This window comes from Tubulanus polymorphus, chromosome 6 (assembly GCF_964204645.1).
Source record: "Tubulanus polymorphus chromosome 6, tnTubPoly1.2, whole genome shotgun sequence".
In the NCBI taxonomy this organism is placed as follows: domain Eukaryota; kingdom Metazoa; phylum Nemertea; class Palaeonemertea; order Tubulaniformes; family Tubulanidae; genus Tubulanus; species Tubulanus polymorphus.
This window is the reverse complement of record NC_134030.1, coordinates 9,586,037-9,607,247: the sequence shown is the minus strand read 5'-3', so window position 1 is coordinate 9,607,247 and position 21,211 is coordinate 9,586,037. Positions and strand designations below refer to the sequence as shown.

Below are 21,211 nucleotides of genomic sequence, written 5' to 3'. Positions count from 1 at the left end.
ATGTATAGATTTTTGTATATTAAAGTTAATGTAAAGTTGATAGTACGTTTTAAAGATGTTTCAATCCAATTTATGATTAGCGTACACGTATTTAAAATATGTGAATGTGTTTATGTTTTTTCGCAGTTTTGTTCGGCTACATTTTCGATTAGTACCTCAGTTGCATCGACTCCTAGTGGATGCGCATTATTCTCTATATTCGCTTTATATATTTGTGTTTTGCGCGTAATTTAGTGTTTGCGTTATCTATGCAAATAAAGTATTCATACGGAAAAAATCACTTCGAATTTTATTACTTTGTTTTCTATCATCGCTTGAATTAGATCTGAAAAGAAATAAGAATTAGTAAATATAGCCACAAAGCAACGATAACGGGTTTCTGCCTTGCTGATGGTTTTAATTTCGTGTACTAGGAAGCGTAAAAAGATTTCATCGAAATCAGTCTCATCAGTTCACAGCTATTTTGAAGGTGAGCCATCAGGAGTCAACGCATGTCCTGGATTTGTGGATCCATTTGGGCTACAACGTACACAGTACTGGTGTACCAAGTTTGGTCAAAATCTTTTTAGGATAACAAAGATACGGTGCTTCCACAGTCCCCTGGTGGCAGTTGTATGAACTAATCCTCTCGGTTGGCATATGGCACATGTACTTATACCAGCAACAGAAACGATAAAAAAGTATTAGACGTGTTCCTCGTGTAGATACCAATAGAATTGTTTTGCCGCGGAAAGTCGTAAACTTCGATGGCATCTACGAGCAATTATCAGATAATTGCTCGTAGATGGCACAAACTGACAGCCCGGTGACCGCATTCTGATAGCCTTTAGAAATACATCGAATCGTAGCAAGCAAGAAATAGAGAATACATTTATCAGCTTGCTTTTTATCAGCGCGTCTTCATTGAACTAGTTGATCGGTATAACATCGCATTGGAGATCCCTAAGGGAATTATCTAAATTAACTCTGATTGAACGGTGAATTTTCAATTCAAAGTCGCTATTATGAATACAATGCAATTCTTCGCTTGCAAAGTATACAATATCCTTCCGTGGAATATACCGTAATCAATTTCGGAAATTATTTCATCCGCTAAGCAAGAAGATCTCGTGGCCTATTATTCTTGATCAAAACGATCATCTATTTTCAAGAAACCGTATGTCAATTTGAAAAAAAAAACCATAACCGTACCGAATTTTATGTGAAGTCCCAACCTGTCACCACGAGGGATTACGGGAATAATGTTTTATTTGGAATTACCCCTGCACAACATAACACACATAACACAGTGGCGCAGTGTAAGCGTGCTGGGCCCATAACCCAGAGGTCCGTGGATCCAAAATGTTTCCTGGCGTTAATATTTTATTCAATTTTGAATATACTATTAACTCAAGTAAACATTTCGGACTTCACTTTTGTATCACTACTGTTGGATTTTATATATTATCGTTCGTTTTCAAATACGAACCGTCTGATCCATCGGAATTTACTGATTTTTGTCCGTCTGTCAACCTCGTCACATGGCCACCAGATGGTGCAAAATGTTCACACGCGGCATTATGACAGTAATGAGAATATTTTGATCACTCCTCTACGATCAACTAGCAGAGTGGCGCAGTGGAAGCGTGCTGGGCCCATAACCCAGAGGTCCGTGGATCGAAACCACGCTCTGCTAACATTTTTCTAATTTCTTTAACGTATTTGCGGGATATATACGTAGTATATATAACCGTAATACGATATATCAAACCATAACGTATTAAGTTATGTATAATGACATGTTTTTATCAATTACATGCGAAAATTAATTTGAAAGAAATATGATAATAGCGAAGTCAATGTATCAAAAGTAACGACTAAAAGATGTCCAGCACCTACACTACACCATCTGTACGTACGTTTTAGTTAATTCTACACTTTTGCCGCTGATATATTGGCAACAACCTTGGAATAATGTACAGCTTATTAGGTGACCACACAAGACATGACCAGCATGCAAGATAACCTAACGGCGCTCGCGCGGGTGTGGGGAAACTCAGTAATGAGGTTAACAAGAAACAAGAAACACAAAACAAGAAACAAACAAATAACGAGGTTTGAATATCATCACAGAAATCCAACCCGCTTAGACAAAAATATGAAAAATATATCACCCGAAGTTGATCAATGTATATATGAATATCACCAATCATCGAAGAAATCCCACAATTCGAATATTATATGATGACATTTATTTCTTTTTGAAACCACTACGTTTCGGCTGTTGACTAACAGCCATCATCAGGTGGAATGACTACCAATCATTATTCAAATCACCATTATATTTTTCGTTGTTGTTTGAATAATTGGCTATTACCTATAACTACTGCAATGCTGTGATACATTTGTATTGATGTTTTTCGGCGGAAATGCCGTCCCATGAGCGAAGTTACGTGATTCGGTAAGTGATTTTGTAGCCCCGCAACACGATGATGTAAACGGCAGCCAATTGCGCCAGCAGATTGAATCGAATTTATTCTTAAAACCGACCGCCATGCAAACTGAGTGTAAAAGGCAATCTGTTGAACCTAGTGAATAGATGACCAAATGTTTACCAGGATAAAACAACGCGTGGTCGACTAAACTAATATTAAGACCGGCTTTACACGACGCATTAATACCCTATACTCGATGGGCTTCGTTTTCAGTTCGGGCGAGCGTAAAACATGGGAACGAAACAAGACGTCAAACCGTGGACATTGTCCGTTAATACTGTACCCCTCCGCGGGATATTCTAAACGAGCTTCCCGCTTAGTTGCTATACGCTTTAAACGATTGTGGTCAATTCGAATTGTGACCCTGGGAAAACTTTCCTTTCGGCAATCTATTTAAAACGCGGCGTTATCAGTTGCAAAATTTGGAATCGTCAAATCGCCCCACTTTTATGAAGCAGAAAGTAATAACGGAATTCGGAGGGTAAGTTTTCCTATAGTTTTGTTTTGGTAACTGATCTATGTTTTTCATACGAAACGAAAATGAAGTGATCTTCTAAGTCATATTTAACGACCAACATATCATAGTGCTAAATTGACCTATCAAAAAGACCATCGTTTTCGGGAGCATGGACGTTTATCATTATACGTCCGTGGCGGGAGCCGCTTCGAAGGTCAATCAGTTTATAGAGTATCGTCATATCATACTCAGGCACCCCCAACCTGCAATTAATTTCGACACCTATTGCGTAGATCAATTTCATTAATTACTCGGCCGGTATTAGCGGGCATTGAACGAACGTGGGAATCCATGATAGCTACGATTTAACGTATAACATATATATACCGTACATATACCCCGGCACACGCGGCATGATATCATATTAATAGATTTCGAGTATATACCGCTGCAAACCGCACCGGTTACGCAATGATCCCCTCGAGAATATTTAGAAATGTACACAGATAATAACCGTTAATCCTACTACTTTTTCGAATAATCCAGTTAGGTATCTGTGTGCGTTGTCGTCGTCGCACTATATATCGTGTCTTATTTCGAATATTGTTAGTTCAGTACTTCAGTTGTATACCAGAGGGTGTATACCAGAGGTGGTACACTTAAAGTGGAAATATCCGTAAGTAAAATTTGTAAATTAGTTATGGACATATATTGTGACCATATCTATTAAGGTAGCTGATATCGTATTTTTTTCATTATTCCATTATCAACGAAGTGCACGTATCATTTCAAAGTGCACATATCAACTTGTAATGTAGTGACTATTCGTGAACGAGAAAAAGATATAGAAGATATTAATCTGGGTTCGTAGCGGGTCTGACAAGTGTTTATAAGATAACTTAATTAATAATTAAGTATCTTATTGTTTTTGCGGCACTTAATGAGCGCCAGACCAGCGAATGTAAGACGCTAAACCAGCAATTATTATATTAGGATACTGCTAAATAAACAAACTAAAGTGTCAAAATATGGTCAGATTTTGAGACCGGAAGTTTACTTGGTGGTAGAATTAATTGAATGACAATATCATAATGAATCAGCTATAATAGCTCAAAGCGAGATCGATATTTCATATTTCTAATCTCTAATTTAGAACTATTTATGGCATTTTTACTTCTGGTATTATTACCGTGTACCCTTCGATTTTGCGACGTTAAACGATTTTCGATTTTCGTATCAACGTTTACGAAATGGAAACTGTACGATCATATTCGTTTCGATCGATATTTATCGAAAATATCGTTGTTAATTCTGTATCTGATTAATAGGTACATTATTCACTGTCATGCATTAGGAAGAATGTCTGTATATGAATCGGGTATAGGCGCTACGCGTTTTAATGGTCCGATGGTATTTTGCCCAAAGGCAGGACGCTAACGCCGTAAATTATGTACCTAACTTTATCATACGATCGAAACTTCGTAATAATATATAATATGAATCGGGGTTCGGAACAGCGAATTCTTCCCGACGAGAAAATACCAGAAAATCGTCTCGTTGTAATGCTCTATAAAGCATTGTATATACGACCATACGATTGGTTCTTCTTCGACAGCGTCGTAAACTTTCTTATGATACAACGACTTTAAACTAACAAAAGCAGTTAATATAACTATATATACGTTGTGCGTGAAAAACGGAATTAAGGACGTGTAAGTTTTCGTAAATAATAGAATCAGTTGTGGACATGATTGCAGGTGATAACCATCACTGCGTGACGTCATTAACGAACGACTATTTTTCTCACGTCGGAACCTTTGTGCGCGGAAGTGGGAGAATGAGATCTTCGACTAAAGAGGCGCAATCGAGTTCACTTATATTCGATTAAAGGCGCTATTCTCCCGGCGTGGGGCTCCGTGTTGTCGGGGCGAACACCAAAGGATCGAAAACCGTTTTCACCTATATTCATTTGCAGGTGATAGCATCGTTATAGGTTATAGCATCGATTTCAAAGCGCGGTAAGGAAAGGATAGTGTGGAGACCATCAAACGTGAATGCGTTTGGACTGCGAAGGTGAACTGATTTTATTAGAAATTCGCTTTAGTGCATAGTATAGCTTCATCAGATATATCAACGGACTAACTCGATGGAGAAACATTTATTATAGCATTTATATTATAACTACTGTATTGCGGTGTTGTTTATGCGTCATCGTGTATTGACATTTAAAAAATGTTTTCTTATTTTCCATGTTGAAGTCGTCAAGTCGAAAAAACCTTTCCAAAAGTTGTCATCGCTACACTTATTTTATCCGGAATACTCGCTGCTCGCATAAATTTTCACCGGCATGCAGCCGTACACGCGTAGTTGCGCGCGCAACAGCTGCACGCTCGGTCGGGATGTATAACCATCGTCTGCTCGTAGTAAACTGCGCAGACGAAACGTCGCGTAGCGGAAACAATCGACACTCGAAACGATGGGAGAAATTTCATGCAGTTCAACGAACAACGGAAACGTAAGAAGTGGTTTATAATTCAAAGCAACTTTCGAGCATTGACATTCACGGCTGGAAACTGAAAAGAACAGTGGATATCGCGGGCATAGCAACGTTATTCTATATAACTCTTAAGGAGAGAGCTTAACTATTATCAAACGAATGGATTATTCTTGAGAGTTGTGAGACGCTTGGAGAAATAATTTATTCGATTAGTGACCCATTTGAAAGAAGAATTGATTAGGACATATTCGCCTATAATAGGAATAGCCGTGGTAATTATACTATAACTGTTCCTGCGTACGTCGTGTCGCGGATTGTCGAGAAAATTTCACTAAAAAGGTTCGTATCGCGTACTTATAGTCGTACTTCAGTAGAAAGTTGAAGATCTGAGACAAATTTTCCTGATAACCAATTTAAGTTAACCAAAACTGGACCTGAATAGACCTGGATCCAGTTCCACAGTGGTGAGTTAGAGTTGACTCTGAGTTTAAAATCAGTTCATTTTCAATCAGTTAACTCAGAGTCAAATCTTAACTCACAACTGTAAAACTGGATCCTGAACTTGTTGATCCCATACATTTTGGTTAGAATCTAACTTCAGTAAAATCATCGAAAATCAACTGCGTGATAATGTCAAACAACTGTGGAACTGTCTTCAGAAAGGTATACAGTCTTTTAATCGTGGTAAATACCGAATTAGAGATGAATTGATTTCCTTGGTATTTCGTAGAATAGATATTCACGTAGAGACGAGTATAAAAACAATCTGTGCTAACTATGACATTAGAGCAGCTCGGTAAATAGCGTTCGCAAATTAGAGCTCAATAATCGCCATCGGGAAATATCGGTTAACGCATATAATCCGATATATCATCACAGACTGTGTGGCTTACAATCGTTTATTATACATTTTTACATACAATTTTATCGGCATGTTCCGCCGACGGCAGCGCCGCAGAGAACTGAAATGGCACTTCATTCAATGAAATTTCGACTCGTTACGATATCCAACTGCGAACCTACGTATAACGCGCGAATAGATTTTTACGCCGCGGAAACAATAACTCCCGACTCTTCAACGCCGCTTATTTTTTGAGTGGGGAATGCATGCGTGCGTGTGTATATAGGGCTCGAATATCTCTTTAATCAAAACAGATATACAATGCTTGTTTATGTTTTTACGTCACAACTGAGAGCTATGGTAAATATGGAAATGTCCATACGGCTAGCTACCTATTAGCTAGCTCTCTTGGAAGAAAAAAGCAGGTTTTGTAACAGGCCGGTGTTTAATGTGCTTCTAATTTTTTTTATAGGATCTCTGAGCTACAGATCGAGGTCTTTCTACATCAGGGATTTCTACATCACGTTGCTCGTGCCGCGTACGTCATCACACATGGCGGATAATACGTTGACACGAACTATATGAACCGTGTCGGAAAGCAGTTTTTCATATGTCACATCCGGTCAAAACAATGCGTCGGAAGGAACAAAACACGGATTAAACTAACTGCGGCTTAACCGAGGCGTAATAATGCATTTTCTTTGCGCGGATTAGGATTACTTTAAGTACCAACAAACTAGTCACATAGATACTAGAAAATCCACGTTAATCTAGATTGACGAGACATACGGACCGAAGACAATATAGATTCGGTTTATCCGATGACCAAGAATATAAACGCACGATGCTCAAATGGAGAAAAAAGAGCCGGGCAAAGCAGGTGCCCACGGTGACGTCACAATCTCAGATCGAAATCAGTAAGTATCGCGTGTAAACATTTTCAATTTTGCTTTGATAATCGTTATTATCTATATGTGTACACGGTCGTAGATTATAATTTGACAACTAGATATAGTCGACATGATAAATGAGGCCTAGGTTGAGATCTTCACCAGAAAAAGATGGTGATTCAGTTCGCGAGGAGGTCTCGGTTGTATCATGGACTCTAAAACGATTCTAAAACGACTCTAATTCGTTTTAGAGTCCATGGTTGTATACAGGTTATTGCGGTTGAAGATGTGATACTCTCCATGTACGTCATGTTTACGCAATCGGATCCTCGTAGGGATAATTAACACGTCTTTATAGCGGAATCGTAGGGCGTTGCACCTCGTAATGTTAATTCAATGATAGTAGTATATAAGCTGCGGTATCGGCGAGCTGATAATGCCGACTCAGGGCCGTAGATAGCATTTGAATTTTCGGGGGCAAGGAAACCAGAAAAAGGGCAGTTCTTTATGAAATAACAATAATATTTGCCAAAAAAGCACTTTTTCAAAAGTTCAAGGGGCCACTGTCTTACTCCGAAACTAAATGGAAAGTGGCTCGTCACAATGACAAGTAATTAAGTATATCCGCTTTTTGTGATATAAAATAGATCAAAAATGCCAAAGAATTGGGCCAATAAGAATTCGGTATGTCATTTAGTGCATCCTTATCCCTAATTTGGAAATACATAAAGCAGCTTAGGTGTCCCCTCCGTTAGCCATTTGTATATGTCGGGTTAAGCTATCATTATTCACGACTCCTACGCGGATTATCTTTCTACGCAAAGCTTCTATATCGAGGGATAGACTTGAGTATTTCGCGTGTGTTGAGCCCCGAGGACTCGACGACGTCGAAGTCGTTATCTATACGTATGTTTTTCTTCGGTGCATTTTCGAATCGAATTCCGTAGGTTGCGAAATTAAGAGCTACGAATACAGGCTTAGATTTTAGATTTAGAATTATGTCATGGCCCGTAGCTCAAGTTGTCTTTCAAACTTCAAAGAACCGCCTATATCTAAAATACAGGTCGCATTGACAAAGAATTCTGTGTAACCGATATTTAATGCGATAATGGGTTTTGCTTTATTTTTGTCTATTGTCGAGGCTCTTTTAATTGAAACAACGAAAATAACTTGACATAATAGAAAACAGAGATAGTTGTCGTTGGATGTGGAAAGCACCTTCTTTTCTGTAAACGTGGTTGTGATTTACTCGTTGTATTGTACTCGTTTTCCGTCGCTTAAATAACGGTTATAATGTAATGACGTAATAATATGTCCAAGTTCCGATAGCGTCTGATATGCGATGGTCTAATCCGATTGCCAAACAACGTCAGCTGTTGCGTGTATGTCCGGCTAGGAATTCAAAACTAGTGTGTTAATGACTTTCCAGCTCACGATGGCAGATGTCTGGTCAGCCAGGACTTTCCATTGGACATATCCACGGACTCTGAAATGTATAATAGTTCACTATATATCCAATAAGTCCATGATTGCGGATCCAGGTGTACTTTTGAGACTTGTTAAAGTCCATCAGATTTTTTCATTACCATAGAACAGCTGGGCGACCCGTGTACGGAGCCCTCAGTGACATAATATTGCCTTTTTGGACATCGAAGTGCCATTTTGAGATAGAGAAGTTCGTCAAAATTGCTTTATTTTTTTCGTCCTTTTAGATAATGATACCCGAATATTTATCGCCTCCACTTAAAACTGATGCCGCAATTTTTGCAAGCCACGCTATTTACTGAAAGAACACGACAAAAAAACATCCAAAGAATACCATCATTGTCCACCGCGATTTTTTGTGTGTAACGTCAAAAGATGATGTGGCAGTGGAATGAATTATAAATATTTATTTTTATCTCCATATCTAAAGTGTGTATAGAAATGAGGGGGTGGTGAGTAAAAAATAAAAAATGAACGTTTTCGATACCTAGAAATCGGGAAAGGTCGTCGTCGGATCCGTAATATAACTATTTAAAAGCGGCCTAAATTGCGCGCAATATTGGATTGTGTCACAAACAATTCATTCTGGGAAACAGAAAATATTCGACGCACTCATTTCATCGTATCGTTTTACGTCAACCGTCACATAATACAAACTCCTCTCCCCATTCGAACACACGCAATATCGATAAAGCTTCGAAAATTAGTTGATAATGACTCTTACTCGTTAAACTCGCGTCGCACGTTGGAAAATTCTATCTGCGCGTAAACTATATATTATAGAATAACACGCGGTACTTATTCAAATACATCTGAATAAACCTTGAATAACGATCGAACGCGATCACCCGAGTTTTGCAGCGGTCCGTCAAGTGGACAAGTCTCTATTTACAACACTCAAACACTTCATCGAAAAATTTCGTCTAATTTATCGATAAAGCTCTGGTATCGTATGAGAGTTTGGCGCTTTTGAAATGTTATTGTGTTTTACGAAAAAAAGAAATCGTAATAAAACCAGGCAAGAGAAATTGCTTGAATTTTCGATGTTAAAGTAGGTAACTGTGAGCGTGTAGAACTTTTCTGAAGTACAGGCCCGTGCAGAGCTTTTTTGAGGGGCAGTTCTATTTCAATAAAAAGGGCTTTTGCCACGAAAAGGAGCACTTACCTGTTGAAAAAGGACGGCATGCCGGATACTGATCATCAATACGACTGATGATGGCTAATAGCATTTCGTTGCGCGAAATGAAATCATTTTAATATAGAACTTTTCATTTTTGGCCGATTTATTGTGGGATTTCTCTCGTTACTACCTATACTAACTTTTACCTCTGGTATCATTACCTGGAATCGTTACATAGGCATTTTCTAAACGTAACTACGTGACAAACACGTATTCTCGGTACCTTTTTTAGACCAACAGGTAGTTGGGAGAAACAACACAACTTTAAGTACAGGATATCCATTCGTTAGGTACCCGTAGAGGTCGGGAAAGACGGGTCAATCAGGAACACTCGTACGAGTCGCTGGTTTCAATGCGTAAAATAATCCCCAGAGAAAAGTCTCATTATGGCTTTACAAAAGGCACAATTACTTTCTTCGATTTATCGACGGTTATCCAGGCGAGGTGTTCGCGGTCGCACCAGTGGGGTTCCGCTGATATTTGGCAGTGGTAAAAGGCAGGCTAAGTAAACTCAGGCCAATAATCTATTTCCCTCGCTTGTTTGCGCCGTTTGACAATAATCAATGCCGGGCAAATAGAAATCTTAATTTACTCGAATACTTCTATAGCGCTTTTCAAGTGCATAATTCGTATACGTACGTGACCGACAAGTTAAGTATCTGATAAGTGCAATTACTGAAATTAGTGCGACGTTTGTCCAATACACGGGCGAAGTCAATTTCACGTCCGAAATAGATTAACCTAACTCGGACAACACAGGTTGAGGACCAATAGAATATTCTACTCTGAATTTTTGGCTATTGGAACGAACTGTTATCTAAATGGTAAAAGGTTCACTTCCATAATCGAATCGGATTTGGGAGGTGTTCTGGCTAAAAAAATTATACCTGGTTTCTCATTCCTGATGAGGTTAAAAGTTGACCCGGGTGGCCGCCTAACTACCCTGTACTTTTTTGGGCCGCTGCGCAAACTTCATGTTGCGAATATGCAACCGTATGCCCTAGAGGGTCAAATCGTGATCGAGCTAAAAATAACCTGACAGCTATAGATATGGACATTACAAATTGTTTTGCAGTTTACAAAAGTGACCCGGCCGATTAGGAGATTATTTTATTTTAGCCTCTGACGTAGATTTGACTAATTTCCCGGAAATCTCGATGAAACCAGAGAACAAACATTTTCTCTTTCTTAGGAGAGATATCGTTTTCGTCTGCCCTTAGCATGCAACGGCCTTATACCGTTGCTCATTTAGCTACACGCTTTGGAACAGATTATTTTCTCGCATTATGAAAATCCAAAGCATTCAATGAACGAACATTGACAGCGTGAATAAACTCTTTTCCCCTAAATACATTTTTCGGTTAGTTGTAATGATTAATAACTGCCGACTATCTGCTCGTCCTCGGCCGATTTCGTTTGTTCCGACGACAATACGCGGCCTGGATAACTACTAATATTCTTATCAAAACATGCGAAACTTCACGCGAACTCGGGTGAAAACGATGAACGGATATTTTTGTGTGTTAATTGCGCTTTGAATCCTCTACAAAACACAGTGTCAAAAAGCTCTCCGTGGCCTTTAATAAACGAACGGCATATTGTTGACACGATTCCGCTATTAACGGTTTGAAGAGCGTATATCACCGGTTAAAAACAGAATACAAAAAGTTGTTTAGAAATTGTCGATGGGTCGATTGCGGCGTGACGTGCAATTCGTCGACGATTTGAAGGCATAGCGGAAATTCGTTTTGCTGAAAATTGATTTTTTTTCCATATCGAATTGATAAATCGAATTCTAGCTATTACGCGAACCACCAAGACGTACATAGCGAATGTTACTTCTTTTCCTGTTGATTAGTCAAATTGGTATTTTCGATGATTTTGACATGTACAACAGACTTCCATTAATGAAGACTTTCTAGACCGAAGAATCGTCACTTTGAAGTTGAATAACTTTCTCATTGATGGGCAATAATTGTATTTTGACGACCGATAAGCCGTTATCACACGAGTGTTTTTTGGCCCATGCTAAATTTGACCCGGAACAACTACTGTTCGCACGGGTGTCAGGCCTGAGCGCTCTCTAATTAGGCACGGGCCAAATTTGGCTCGAGCCTGATCCGTGCCTGGGTCATCCTGGCCCGTGATCGCGGCTGTAGACTGAAATCTCAGCATTCATTACCACAAAAGCTACAGTTGATAATACAGGTTGATAAAATAATTTATTCTAATCTATAACAGTTTCGAAGCTTTGCGAAAAATCCATCATCAGAGAAACGAAAATGAGAGATTTCGTTTTCTAGGTATAGTTTATTTTGCATAATAGATTGATACAAAGATATGTAATTATACAATACGATACAGTATGAAAATATAATAACAATCAATCATTGTAGCAATAGATTATGCGAGGAATTAGGAAAAGTCCGTTTGCTCATTGTATTTTGAGTTGTGTCAGTAATGGAAAACAGGGCTTTGTGGGCGGGTACGAAGGTTTAATTCGCGGTCAGGATCTTCAATTCCATTTTCTTCATCTTTTCGACAGAATCGCCGACAGAACCAGACGACGATGATGACCTTGCCATTGGTATAAATCTTCTCCAAGAGAACTGCATTACGGGTTCCTCAGAACGCAAAGGTATATAGTATCAAAATCGTGATATTCGAGCTTAATCGTGTATTTTGGAATTTTGTTCTATGTATTCAATCATTTGTTTTCAGTCAAAAGTATTACTGCTGGAAATAGAGCTAGTCCAGAAGCAGCACATCAAACTGGTCGATCGGTCGACGGTGTTCATAGCGAATGGCCCGGGGCGCTTAATGTAGAAAACTCCGAACATCTTACAAAATCAGTAGAAGCTACTTCAAAAGATGACCGGACATCTTTGGAATGTAGCGATTTGCTGTCGTCAGGGGAATCGCTATCGAGCGCTCTGATTCATGATCAAATCGGTTTAGATTGTATCAAAACGAACGATGAGCATAAAACGCTACGAATCTCCGCATTTTCCAGCAGAACGCACAAGAAACAATCCAATCTATCCCCGAGCGCGGATCTAAGCGTGAAGAACTGTCGCGTATTTTCGTTTTCGTCAGCAGATAAAAAGAAACCCGAGATTAGAAAGTCACCAGTTTTATCCGAGGATGTTTCGCTCGGGTCGTTAATATCAGATGATGTTTTCGATCTAGTCGCTAACGATATCGTTGTTTTGGCCGATGCCGGCGACAAGCGGTCGAATTCACCGGAGCAAGTAGGAAACATTAAACTGTCTCCCGGCAAAGGAGAAAGTTACAAGAGACTGTCCGAATTGTCGGAAGATCTAGGCGTCGCCATGTCGGAAGACCACGACGACGACTGCGTTGACGGTTCACCCGATTTTGGCGCGAACGGTAAATTTGTGTGCAATATCAACACGAAACGATTGTCGAATCTTTCCGAAGATCTCGGAGTCGGGTTACCGGACGCGTTGGACGCGAATGCCACCATCCGTCCGGAAAACCTGTGCCCTTTGCCGATGGAGCCGGAACGTACAGCGTACTCCCGCAAAATCACCATAGGCACACAAAGTAAGCTTCCCATATTTTATGATTTTTACGATTTTAACTATCATCATTTAAAGAGGGACTCAACGTATTAATCTTGAGAAAAATATCGATTTGATTCTTGTTCCCATGTTGGATCGAAATAATTCTTTATACGTTCGAATACTATAGATATATAGATATCTTGCGATAGGTTGCAAAATAATACGTTACAATATATATGAGCTATTTCCCAGACTTTGGATAACTCCCGGACAAACAGGTGTTTCACGGCGCTCTATCTCTGGTGAAAAAGATATGCTTTTTTAATTCATATTGTCCTACGGAGAATATGATATCACAATAGATATCTATAATTAAAATATGCATTTATATTCATATTTTCAGCCAATATTTACCCATCGATCTATTGAAGTCCACTTGTCATGAACATCTGGTTTTATAGATATACCTCATTCATATATTCAGAGATTATATAATCTATTACAGTTAGTTCGTACAAGAATTATATACTTCACTAATCCCTATGCCATATAGGTTCAACCGGTTCATATTCAATTGTGTGCAAAGCAGAAAATGATGCTATAAATTTTGGAAATATCATGATGATAACCGTGCGTTACATGTTCATGTCTTCGTGTAGATGAAATCAATTCCTTCATAATTTCATCATAGATATCTAAGTTGCATTGATTTTAAGCTCAATGTCAAGCTCAACTTATATATTCAGAGATTTAAAAAAAAACAAAAACCTTAAGATGAAAGTAACAAGTTTCTAAACGTTTCATATCATGCTAATAAATAGTATTTATTATGGTGGTTACTTATTTAAAGGTTGGAATATAAATCGTGTATTCTCTTCGCCGTAGAACCCGATGTAAATCATTTTTGAATTCTTCAAATTGACACATATTCCACATCTTCTCCGGAAAGAAATAGTTATTTGCATTGCTCTAAGATATATCTTAGGCGTCTCCATATAACTACATATAACGACTTCATATTTTCCAACTTGTTACAGCTCCAACTTCAGAATTAGATTGCTACCAGTCGAGCAGTGTTAAAAACGGCAGTTATTGTCTCGAAGTCGATAGGAGATACATCGGCAATATCGTTTCTACTTATCATAGAGGTAAGCGTTTTTCGTCATATCATACCCGCCCTTAACATATTTTTCAGGTTGACAAGACGGTATATATCGTGATTCTTATATACGTCGTTCATTTTGACGTTTGATGTACAAAATGTAGTTTTCACGCCTTGAGAAGGCAGCGAGTCTTAAGAATCGGATACATGTCGCGAATGTCAATTCAACCGAAAGTTTTTTCTTTTTTGTATTTTGATAGAACGAGTTCACGTAAAACTGAAAAACAGGCAACGATGTTGTAGAAACTGAAATACAGGCAGAAATTCGTGCCGAGTACTTTCTTCGTTATCACAAATATTTCATTCTGAATCCAATACTTTACTATAGTACGCCATATGAATTTATGGTCTTTTATATGGGAAAAAAGATGCACAATAGTTTTCAGAAGACGCTGTATTATGACGTGCTTCAATTGTAAATTGATTCTTAATACCACACCCAAACCGAACGACACAATCATCCAGGGTCTATTCTGCACCCGGTACACACTTAAGTACTCCATGCGTGCTCTATAGCCCATAGCCTCAGACATCGTTTTTTTTGTTGTTTTTCTTCAAAACAATTTGCGTTGCGGTAATTTGTGTGTCGCCTTTTTTCAGTTCATTTCGAAATTTTAACCTACGTAATAAAACGAATCGATTCGCCGCGCATCGTCGAAGATTAGCGAAAATATCGTTAAGCGCCTTTTTTCGAAGCGCCGTCGATTGATCGCTGCGCATCGTGCGGGTTACCGAAGGGAATTACGAAGGTTATCTTTTATTTGCACAACCCGACTAAGTGCTCAATCATGTCGTATACACTTTACGCATTATCCTATCGGGGCTCATCGTATCGTAGTGCGTAACGGTTGTCGCGATTTTCAGGATCACCATCAGTGAATGTTTCTCGACGAACCCGCCGAATTGTGTACAGGGCAACGCCGCTCCCGTCAGCCCAGATTAGGGAGTTTTCAGTTGCCTGTGAGAATCAATCTGCTCGTGACTGCAGTGAACTGATATAAATCTCAGTGTAGAGTTAACGAATAAAAACATTCATATACAAACACGTATTTTTGTTCCCCTGAAGAATTGAGGTTTAGTTTTAACCTCGAAGAAACAGTAAGGAAACAAACTGTTTCTACAGATCTAACTGCGGCTTTTTATCGTTAGTTCAATCTTCTCGTTTTTGATGACTTCATTAACTTGCGAATGTTCTTTTTATAGTATATGATAATTTTTTACTACTGAAGCTTAGGCCAAAAAATTGATACATTATTTCTCCATCTGCTGAGCTTAAAAAATGACCCGGCCGGCCGCTTACATCACTTTTCTTAAATCATAATCAGGCTATATTCATAACAGGTCCGGTAGCTATAGAAATTAACTGATTACAAATCTAATTGCAGTTGATACAAGCGACGGAGATACGGAGGAACGACGTTTTATTTTTATAGCCTTATGTTTAATTTCAGTAGTACAGATGTACGTATATACTCTCCATTTACTCGATGGTCATATTGTGCCCCTGAAATCCCTTCTAGTACCCCAACAGCCTCGAACTAATTACCAATTAGGTTTTCAGGATATCCAGTCGAGTTGCTCAAATACGAGCTCACGTTCGTTCGCACTCACATTTTTTAATGACGGCGTTGATTTGGGAGACTCAACATCGACATCCACATTACGAGCTGGATATTGTGCGGAGGTCCTGCTGACACAAATGCACCGAAAGGCTTTCCCGGGCGATGCATCAATACGTCTGCTGGCCTTCATTGTACGTTATGAATTCGAAATCACGATGAAATTTCCCCCAGTTACTTCTAAATTATGTATTATGTACCACAGTCATCCGCAATACCGCGCAATTCGAGATTCGATGTGTATATGGTTGTCATTGGCAATATAATTTTGCACCTCTGGCTGATATGGCTCAGTGATGTTAGTATGTATATCTCCACCGCAACCGCGTGGAACATATATATATGCATTTCGATTTTCAGAAGAAGTATATTTTCAGCAAGCTTCCTGGTAACATGAGATATATAAATGAAAATGACGGCAACAAATCGTACTCAGAAATCATACGCGTTTAAAAAGTAACGACTCTTTCGCCATCTAGCGGTAATCATCGCGTTGCTCTCGGTAAATACCGGTATGAATTAGGCAATAGAATGAAATTCACGCTAATGAGATAATTTTTCCAAGCTCGTCAACGTTTCCGCGGTATTCGCGGTATTTCCGTGTTTTGACTTTGAGAATAATCAGTTCTTTATTTATTTCATTCGCATGTTTCAGAAATTGTTTTTCGACGGTTTTTACTTACTGTCGGATTAATTTGAATTAATGAATAGATAACTAAAGAAAAAAGAAAAAACGATGTATCCAATACGTTTCAATATATGAGTAGTGATAAAAACGATATATTCAATACGTTCTATGGTAGTGAAAGGCAATGCGAACGATTTTTGATTCGTTTTCTGATTTTTGATTCATGTTCACCCGCCCATAAAGTTCTGCCTAAAACTGTTGCCTGTGTCACATTTTGACGTTTATCCGCGGTTTTCAGGTGGGGAACTTTTGTCGTGTTCTTTATTTGTGCGGTTTGCCAAACTATGGCGGGGATAGTGCAGTTCCGCATTTGGGCGGGATATTCCGAGGCGCATGTGCGGAAAACCCGCTCGGATCTTAAGTAACTGGGTCAGGCGCGCGTGGATTTTCAGGAGTGGCCGGTATACTGAAAATCGGACCGCATGCGGTCGTTCTTATTCACTGCGAAACAATACCGCATTGCACTTTAATAACGCGCATTCATCGAAGGAATTAAGGATTTTGCCAGCATTGTTTTGGTGGTAAATATGCGCGAACGATTCGCCGAGCGTGAAAATGTTTACGCCATGTAAACAGGGTGACATATTTGTCCAATAGTACTGATAACCAGAACCTAGGAAAGTTTTCTTTTCATTGATTGCCTTGTTATCGAATCGACTCGATAAACCTGCTCCGCTTAACGCTGGATGTTACTTTTCTCGAATGGACAAGAAAATAAACTGTATATAGGACTGGTACGGTGGTGTGACATTTTTCCGGTGAACTGCGAACTTCAAGTTGGACCGAGTAACATATAAGCAGTTGTTTAGTATCTAATCGAGAACGCATTCCAGATCGACATTTCGAATTGTGAAAACGAAGAAGAAAATGTTAGGGGTTTTGAATTCAGACGACTTTGGATGTGAAAGTAGCTGAACAAGTTGATACCGTAATCGAATTGACAGGAGGAACGTCATCTTAGAGGACATTTCATACTCACACGATATTGTTTTGAAAGAGGGGAGTTTATCAGAGAAAACCGCAGGATAAGTGGCAAAAAACTAGTGAATCGAAGTTTTTGTCGTTGTTGAGAAATGTACGCTAGTTTACGAGTTTGGAAAGAGGATTTTCTCTCGACTAGAACATTCGCCGTGATGGGAAACGAACAGAGCGCGCACTCGTCGGTGCGTTCCTCGTCCGATCGACCGTCGTCTGCCGGTCAACCGTCTTCGTCCGTCAGTCGTCTATCGTCTGCAACCGGTCGACCTGCGTCCGCCGGTCGACGCTCGCGCCACATGCGATACGATATCCGAGGTACAGTAACGATTAATATTGGGCTGATTCAAATATCATTTTCCTTTTGAATATCGAAAAGACTGTAAACGGGTACTTATTTTCTTTGTATTATATCCGAGGTACAGTAACGATTAATATTGGGCTGATTCAATTATCATTTTCCTTTTGATTTCGAAAAGGCTGTTAACTATTTTTTTTGTATAATGCTGCCGGTCTAGTAGTGTGGTCATGTCGTATTCATTAACAAAAATTCTGTATAGACTAGTTCCATATATTGAATATCATAATTCAATCAATGACCATACTCTCTATCTATGACCATATTCTCTACTATAGAGTTGAAGAAACCGAATGATAAAAAAAAACAAATCTTATGATCGATAAACCAAGGGCGGAGGTGGTGGTCTAGTAGGTCCAGACCGATGCCTTTCCACTCGGGTCGTCCTTTTCGTCAAAATAGAGATAGTTAAACCCTGTAGATGTGACACTCATACTATGGGAATTGCATATTCTAGGATGTAATTCATCAAAAACATCTTAATACCGAGGGTGGGACCCCGCTAGTAGCGTTTGAATTGGCTGTTTTATCCGAGAAATGCCTTTTATTTTCTTCTGGACCCTGGTCTTCCGATTTTCCTAGATCCGCCGCCCACGTATATATATTTATTTTAAATTTATCATATTTCTAGATATAATTAGAAATTTAGGCAAAAAATATGTTTTTACGGTAAAACTCATTTTTAGAATTTAATTTTTCGCGGTGAATCAACGCTCTTTCTACATTATAGATACTTCTACGATCTTGAAATAGCCAATACAACCACGTTTATCTTATTACGGACTAATTATCTTAAAACATTCGGTATTGTGACCTTTTTCGAGCGTGGCCGCATAATATCACGTAAGTCAACCGAGAAAGTTTAAAGCATACCAACACACACACACGAACGTGACGCAATGTTTGAGATTTTTGACACTCGCGATCACGCAGTTTTTGTGCGATCTGTGAAACACAATGTGAAAAAAAAAATAAGTGGCACTTCTGTTTGGGAGATTTTCACATTCGATCAACATGTACTGTATATACGGCTGTGTGTACAGGTGCAATTGCTTTGCAATTCCGTCACGTCGCGATGGAAGGAAGGGTATCGTTTGCTCGCTCTTGTCTGTCAACGAGATTTCTTCACCATTCGAGTAAAATCCTTAAAAAAGAATGCGTATACGGGAATTTCGAGAAAACAAACTCTCCAGCAGGTGTGCGCAAGTACGTTCGTGATAGGATTAACAATGGAACTGATTGAATTGGAGTAATTTCTAACCTAATCCACCGAGAACCCCATGCGGCTTCTTGCTACACCAGTCGCCATAGTCGAAACAATTCTTCGATATCCCCGTCCCTGATTGTTCCAAAATCGTGGTCATCGGATTGGGTTCCCGGTGAAAATTAATTGTGTCGAGACAACTTAACCGAAGTAACCGTGGCAATGACGTCGTTTACAAACGTATAATTAAATATGTAGGTTGCGTCAAAATGTCGTACGTTGCAATTTTCTTTTACCATAGACCCGAACAAACTCTAATCAATGCTACCTTTGTTTACGTAATGATAGTTTTCGCCATGCCATTTAGCGTCTTTAAATAAACATACGAAGATGAACCATAGGGTGTTCGATTCTATTTTGGTCGGCTGTTGCTCTTTTTTAAGAATTATTCACACGGTGCCTAATAATAATAATGATAATGATAATAATAATTTATTCAGCCTAAAATCCATATGAAATATCCTCATCGCTTTGCATTATATATAAAAAATGAACAGAGATGACTAAAACTGGTTTAATTAAAAGCTTTGATGAAAAATTGGGTTTTGAGCTTAGATTTAAAAACATCGATTGAAGGACTAACTAGGACCAGGTAAGATATTCCGGAGTGTTTGGGCAGAGCACGATCTTATATGATCTTAAGATTGTACTAACTAGTGGTGAATATACCTCGTGAGATTTTTCTGCATATTACGCCAGTCTTAAAAACTGAAGTATGTAATATCTCCTCAGACCTGCGACAGGAAAACAAGGTGAATCTATTTCTCACTATCGAAGGAGGAAGTATTTGAGCAGAGCAAACAAATAGATCGACGAGTTTGCGCGCTTTTACAATGCACAAGGCCCCGATTGGCAATTTCTTGTTATGATTGTTAAGTATTTCGCCATGAAATTATGAAAATTCCAAATCTGAATGGAGGCACATCGTAAAAAAGATGTATACGTAGATAACCTTCATTCTGTATCACTACGTATATAGATATATTGTTGGGTAAGGATTTTAGATAGATTGTTACGTAGGTTATTTGAAGCCGATTTCGTATCTTTAATTCTTTTATTATCGGGTGCTTCTTTGTTCTTGGCAGACCTGTCCACGAACATGGTTTTGGAAGTTTATAGAATTCAAAACTTATGAAACTTAATTTCTAAGGAGTATCTCAGACGAAATGATGTGTCAAAGCTTACGTAATATCATGCGGAATTGAATAGAAAAATCGCTTAGGGTTAACCGACTGACCATGGACTCATAAACGAGTCCATGGCTAGACTTGGCCTACGCTAAAATACTGTATTGCGCATATCAGTTCTCGATGAGCATATAATGGAAATCTCACGTCGTCGAAAACGCCGCTTAAAAATTGTAAAAAGTGTTAACAAGAGTGGCTTCTTCTTACCGAAAAAGAATGTTGAGTACATTTCTTGACAGCCATACGAGAGCTAATGAATACAATGAGAACAAACAAGTCTTTATTCCGCGAAGAAAATATGTGCATCGATATCCGAACCGACGCGCTATAGCGTTTCGAACGGCGGCGGTCGTCGGGTGTCGACTATATGGTAGTTACTTTTAATTCGGCGCTTTTGGATGGATGATCATTGGCGGTTTTTGGAGCATAATATTGCTGCTATATCGGATAGCCCTGACTGCCAGGGCAACTTGGAGTGCATCGATCATCGCTTAAAAACGACTGTAAGACATATCGATTTGCGTAAAACTCGCAAATACTTTCATATCGAAAAACGGATTAATCGTTACCTGTGCGGATTTTTAATTCTCGTGTTTTTTTTCTATAA

General features: G+C 39.0%; 1 non-coding gene across 1 annotated transcript; it reads left to right on the top strand.

Annotated features, from left to right (window-relative positions):
* Positions 1-1,603: 1,603 nt before the first annotated feature.
* On the top strand, positions 1,604-1,675 carry Trnam-cau (transfer RNA methionine (anticodon CAU)). Its single transcript has one exon. It is a non-coding gene; the product is annotated as a tRNA-Met (tRNA).
* The last annotated feature ends 19,536 nt before the right edge of the window (positions 1,676-21,211 follow it).